The sequence below is a fragment of the Lissotriton vulgaris genome, chromosome 6 (genome assembly GCF_964263255.1).
Source record: "Lissotriton vulgaris chromosome 6, aLisVul1.2, whole genome shotgun sequence".
In the NCBI taxonomy this organism is placed as follows: Eukaryota; Metazoa; Chordata; class Amphibia; order Caudata; family Salamandridae; genus Lissotriton; species Lissotriton vulgaris.
In genome coordinates, this window is record NC_141694.1 from 867,450,512 (window position 1) to 867,456,394 (window position 5,883).

Sequence of the window (5,883 nt, forward strand, 5' to 3'; positions counted from 1 at the left end):
TACAGGGGTCAAACCTTGACACGCACTTGCCTGGTGGGTGGTGGAGGGCTGATGAGCAGGTGTGATAACCCTCCCTTGTTGACAGGTATCTTGTGGTCTGGTCATGTGTGACAGCAATAGGGTTTCAAGAATTGTGCAGACCTGCCTAGAAGGGTAGTAGTGGAGCTGTCAACCTCCACTGCTATGGAAGCCTCTCTCTTGCCCACCTGCTGTGATGCCGAGTTGGGTCTACAGAGCCAAGTGCCTGAAAACAATCTATAAACCGAGGAGGCCAACTTTCAGAAGGGAAGGCTGCGAGGCTGCCTCTTCGTGTGGGCGGTAGATGAATGAATGAATGAAATATCATTTATAATGCGCAGCTATGCCCAGTGGGCGTCAAGGCGCCTAAATCAAATAACAGGCTGATAGCAGAACAGAAGCAGAGCCTACTGGTATGCATTGATAAAAAGCCAAGTTTTCAGTGACTTCCTAAAGAGGTCAAGGGAAGGCAGTAGCTTGATTTCCAGGGGGAGTGAATTCCACATCTGAGGTGCCAGTATAGAAAAAGCTTTGCTCCCCCATCTAGCCTTCTTGGCTCTGGGAGTTACCAGTTGATTAAGCTCACTGGAACGTAGGCATCTGCTCGGAACGTATCTAATGAGTAGCGATCCAAGGGCATCAGCCGAGCCTGCAGTTAAAGCCTTATATGTTAGGCAAAGGAGTTTAAACGTAATCCTTGAGGGAATAGGGAGCCAATGGAGGTTCTTCCTCGCCAAGGTCATAGATGCCAGCCAAGGCAGGGCGAGAGCAAACCGCGCTGCCGCGTTTTGAATAACCTGCAGACGCTGAAGCAGGCCCTTGTTGGCCCCGGCGTACAGTGAGTTGCAGTAATCGAGCCTTGAGCCAACAAGGGCGATCACCACCTGCTTCCGTGCCTGTGGGGACAGATAGTGAACGATCCTTTTCAGGGTCCTGATGACGCCCCAACAGGTAGCCACCGTTCTGTTGACCTGAAGCTCCATAGAGAGCTGGGTGTCAAAGATGACGCCAAGGTTCCTGGCAGATTGTGTAGGTATGGGGCAGCTACCTAAAAAAGGAGGCCACCAATCACCTGACCACATGCCCTGGTCTTTGCCAAAGACCAGGACCTCTGTCTTATCCCCGTTCAGCTTTAGGGAGTTGGAAATCATCCATTCTGCAACAAGTTGCATGCAGGCCCTAAAGTGCGATGCGGTTTCGTTCACAGAGTGGGTCAGGGATACCATAATCTGCGTGTCGTCGGCATACAACACTACCTCCATCCCCTGAGATCTTACTAGTCTTGCAAGGGGGGCCACGTAGATGTTGAACAGGGTCGGACTCAATGCCGACCCCTGTGGCACCCCACATTGCAAAGACTTAGCAGGGGAGAGGTACTCACCTAGCATGACACGCTGCTCTCGTTGGTGTAAAAAGGAGCTCAGGAGACTGAGTGCCGGTCCTTCTACCCCTGCCTCCCTTAACCTAGATGTTAAGGTAAGGGGAGACAGGGTGTCGAATGCTGCTGAGAGATCCAGCAGCACCAGCACGGTGGTTTGACCCAAATCCACTTTACTGCGGATGTTATCCATGACTTTCGTCAAGGCAGACTCCGTGCTATGCAGCTTTCTAAAGCCATGTTGGGACCCGTCCAGGAAACCTGAGGTATCAAGGAAGTTTGAAAGATGGAGGTTCAAATGGGTCTCCAACATCTTAGCAGGGGCCGGCAGCAGAGAGATGGGTCTAAAATTCTTCAGTACTCCAGGGTCTAAGGTGGTCTTTTTCAGCAGCGGCTTTACAATGGCTTTCTTCCAAAGTGACGGAAAAATGCCCTGTTCCAAGGCTCAATTCATTACTTCCAGCATCGGAGGAAGAATGATCTCTCTGCAGTTCTTAAGTTGTTTCAGAGGAACTGGATCAAGTGGGGAAGACGATTTTGTTTTGTCCAACAGGCTATTAAGATCCTCCAAAGAAGGAGCAGGGAAATGTTCTAAGGACTGAGGGGAGTCTTTATTCCAAGCTTCTAGTCGTTTAATTCGTGAGAAATCCTCAGAACTAAAAGAGTTCCACTGCGACTGTAGAGCTATGTAAATATCATCTATCAGTGGTGACTTCCTCCTACCTCTTCTCCATCCACAAGTGGACAAACATTTTAAATGTTACCTATGACGTTTGGCAGTGGATCAATCCCCTTACGTGTCAATGAAAAACGCTGCTAGCTGAGAGAATTAGCGTGAATTGTAGGACACATTGATCATCAACACTTCGAAAGAACCTTGCCACCCTAGGTTCCTCCCTGGGTTAGACTAGTCTAAGGGTTACTTGAATGTCAGTTGTAGGGCTCTCCCAGTGAGTAGCCGGGGCTGTCGCAGGAGGCGCTGCTTCCTTTGCCCTCCTTGCGTTTCCTAAATCACAGTCACAATTTGCAACTTTCATAAGGTAGAAATCGCAAATTGTGACTGTTTTTTGGCTTTTGTACATATAAAAAAGCTGTTTTGCAATACTTAATGGGCTGAAATTAGGATTCAGCACGTTAAGAAATGCAAAAAGCTTTCAAACTAGCCCCAGGATCTGTTCTTCTTGAAGTCGGGTTGCTTGGGAACGCAGCCCACAACTCAATCTAAGGCTACATACGGGTGTGAGACAGATGGCCAACAAATATCTTAATTGAAAGTTGAAAAGAACTTTGAAGAAAGAGTTCAATGGGCCGTGAATTCGTTGAGAGGTAAATAGGTGAGATCCGTGCAGTGCACCCGGAAAATTCAACTTAGTCAGAAGGTTGGTTGCCAGAAAAGGTGGATCACCTCCACAGGTCCACTGCTGTGGTGCACCTGGTCCCTACATTATGTATTTCCTCTGCAGCAGTGCACTGTACAGCTCCGTATCAGCTGGGAAGACTTCTGGGCAGCAGGAGGCTCTCTGCTCTGGTCGGTGGCCCAGGGGGAGTCGCACAGTAAAACCAAAGGGGATGATAGACAGAGTGTTGAACATTGCAAGCACTCACCCCCAGTCAACTGCCAGGATAACTTGAATCCAGTGACAAAGTGAGCAAGGGACCAACATCTGGGCATATCCTGCCAACTTAGGGCGAACAAAGCAAAACCAAAGGGGATGATGGACAGAGTGTTAAACATTGTATGCACTCACCACCAGTCAAATGATCTGGGTTTAATCCATCATCATTCTTTAGCTCACTCAGCCACCCCAGTTCCGACATGGCCATATGCAAATTAGTCTGACTCTGTGCCTCATGGGAACAGTCCAGCCTGCACTGCCAAGCCATGTCTTCCCTGGACCAGAAACAAGCATCCTGGGGCCGGTTTCTGGCTAATCAGCCGATATCAGCCAGGCTAGCTTGAATCCAGTGGCAAAGTGAGCAAGGTACCCACGTCTGGGCATACCCAGCCAACTTAGAGTGAACAAAGCAAAACCAAAGGTGATGATGGCAGCAGCAGTTGCAAATCTTGATTGGAATAGCAAATATTTTTGGGAAAACTTTGAAGGGAAAAATGGGGAAGGGTTCCATGTGAATAGCATTTGTACATGGGCCTGTTGATCTTAAGGGATGGGCGAGTGCTGTTCAGAAGGGACAGGCGATGGCCTCTATTGTCCTCAGCTGATCAATAGGGAGTCCGGTTCAGATCCTCGAACCTGGACTGGCAGAGATGGCCACCCTTACAGCTTCCAATGTGGTAACACATATGATCCCAGAGCAGCCTTTGGGAGCCCCAGAGAGTGTTCTTTTTCTTTGTTGAAGTGCAGGGTGCCCTGGAATGCATTTGCCCCAAAAGAGGGACTCCAGCCTTGGAAAGCATTGTGGTTCCATCAGCGTCTGGTGAGCTCTTGCTGGTCCTTGAAAATCCAGGGGAGATGATGTAAATCTTGTGCCATGCCATACCCATATCTGTGGCAGTTCTCCAAGTTGAACAGTCGCTAGTATGTTGGAACAATGGAGATAAGGGAAGTCGGCAAATTAGATTCAGAACTTTGGGATAAGAATTGGCTCTAAGGAAGTAATCAGTCAGGCTGGAGCACGAAAAAGGGCTGGGCATGCACTGCTGCTGGACGAGGCATCGTCTCCCTGGTGGCGGCAACTCTGGAAGCGAGCCAGGCCCTGTCTGTGTATCACCAAAGCTGTAGTGGTCACCTCTCCCATTGCAAACACAAGGATATGATGGACGGAGCGCTGAAACTTTTCAGACACTCACCCCCAGTCACAGATCTGGGTAGAATCCACCATCATTCTTTAGCTCACTTTGCCACCTCAGTTAAGACCCATCTATATGCAAATCAGTCTTGACCCTGTGCCTTATGGGAACAGTCCAGTCCAAACAGCCAAGCCAAGTCTTCCCTAAACCGGAAGCAAGCATCCTGGGACCGGTTCTGGGTAACACCTTCATCAGCCAGTCTAGATTGAATCCAGTAGCAAAGTGAGCAAGGGACTAAGGGCCCGATGTAGGTAGCCCTTTACCGATCGGAATCGGCCGAAAATACCGATTTTCGGCCGTTTCCGATCGGTAAAGGGCTATCGAGATGTAGGGGCACATTTTCGGTAATTTTACCGAATCGGTATCATTACCGAATCGGTAAATTTACCGATTCGGTAATATGTACCGAATCGGTAAAATAATTACCGATTCGGTAATATTTACCGATTCGGTAAAATTACCGAAAATGCAATGTAGGTAGGCTATTTACCTTTGGCACATGGCTGACAGAATCGGTATTTTACCATGGAATACAAATCCATGGTAAAATACCGATTCCTGTGTACATGCACATCTGTGCATGTACACATGTGCCATGTGACAGACAGACGTGCCCTTAGGGCATGTCTGTGTGCCACATTGCACACATGCCCGTTTTGGGGGTGCTAGAGGGTGTCAAAGTGACACCCCCTGCACCCATGACAAAATCGGTATTTACCGATTCAGTAAATACCGATTCGGTATTTGAATTGAATCCTGTGGGCTTCAAAGGCCCATAGGATTCAATAGCAAATACCGATTCGGTATTTACCGAATCGGTAAATACCGAATTTGTAAGGAATCGGTAACAATTCCAGATGTTGGGACCTACATCCCATTTACCGATTTTGAAATACCGAATCGGTAAAATTCGGTATTTCAAATTCGGTAAATGGGATTTACCTACATCGGGCCCTAAGAATCTAACAGGATCAAAACCCTGAATGTGGTGAGCACTGTTCCCTTAGAACTAACCATTCTATGTCTTCTGCAAGTTAAATCCAAACGCAACCAATTTAATCAATAAAAGAAACTCTGTTATGTTGTATGTTGTACAGATTATTATTCGTCAATAAAGCATATGGAACACATCAGCTCATGTACTATGTTTGATAATAAACAAAAAGAACATTCAAATTACTATTGTGGTTTACAATCCAAACCAAACCGTGTACAGAAAATTACAGACTTTACAATAACAGATTGTCATAGTATGAACACGAAGCCCAATGCATTTTGGGACTCTGCGGTAGGCCCGAGCGGTAAATTCTGTTCCGCTCGCGGAATTTGGGTAATTTGGGTAATTTTGTGTTCCGTGTAGTACACGGAATTGCCAAAAATTCAGCAATCCGCGGCTTCGCTTAATTTTTTGCTTGTTTGCGCTTTCAAAATGTGTTTCGAGCAATATTTCTCCCCGAGCATGCAAACAGCGTTCGCAAACAGGAAAAAAGCATCGCGAACGGGAGGAACAAGCAATTCCACGTGTTTGCAGAACTTTTGCGTGCTCGCAGAGATTTTTTACTGTTTTGCGGAGCTTTGCGTAGCGCAACTACGCAAATTCCACCTACTCTGTGGTCCCTTCCTCTGGGGCATGTTATGTAATCGAACAAATCTCAAATTATACATTCAAATATTATTT

General features: G+C 47.3%; 1 pseudogene; it reads left to right on the forward strand.

Annotated features, from left to right (window-relative positions):
* Positions 1-2,164: 2,164 nt before the first annotated feature.
* Positions 2,165-2,318, forward strand: LOC147708092 (5.8S ribosomal RNA; annotated as a pseudogene).
* The last annotated feature ends 3,565 nt before the right edge of the window (positions 2,319-5,883 follow it).